The following is a 683-nucleotide window of genomic DNA, read 5'->3' on the forward strand; positions in this document are numbered from 1 at the left end:
CATACCAATAACGTGGGCATGTAGCTAAACGCGATTTGATTAGACAGGTTTGCGATGGGCCTGTGAGTCTGCAATTCTAGCAGCTTCCAGGTGCTGCTGGCTTGTAGACCACATTTTGCGTGGCAAAGGTATAAACTCCCAACAGTTAGGTGACCTAACCGTTTGTTTTCAACTTTAAGGATTTGATCCAACGGTGACTGTTGTTTTGTAACAGAAAATTCCCAGAAAACATCAGAACTACTAATTTCTCTCGTTTTCAAACGGAGGGAAAAGTGCAGTTCAGAACTGCTGCTCCAACCTCCGCACTTGGTAGTTCCTAGGACAGTTTCCGCGCACCACGCCACGAGGCACTTCTCCTCCAGGCGGGCCCCACCCGCCAAGGTAGGCGTCAGGGACTGGGGGCGGGGGACCCCGGGGATACCCAGCCGAAGCCGCTAGTCCACTCCAGGAACTTGAGAGCCCGCCCCCCCGCGCGCAGCCGCCGATTGGCTGGGACGCGCCGAACGTGACGTCAGGCTCCGCCCTGCCGCCCTCCGGCCCCGCCCCGCGGGGTGGCCTGGCGGTTTGGTCTGGAGCAGCTGAAACCGGTTTGAGCGGAGCCGCTTCCTGCCGCTCGGCGCCGCCGCGGGCCGCCTGGGGGAGCGCTGGCGAGGCGCGGACGGCGGGCGCCCAGCATCTCGGCC

The sequence above is a fragment of the Otolemur garnettii genome, unplaced genomic scaffold (assembly GCF_000181295.1).
Source record: "Otolemur garnettii isolate 467f Iridium unplaced genomic scaffold, OtoGar3 scaffold00025, whole genome shotgun sequence".
NCBI lineage: Eukaryota > Metazoa > Chordata > Mammalia > Primates > Galagidae > Otolemur > Otolemur garnettii.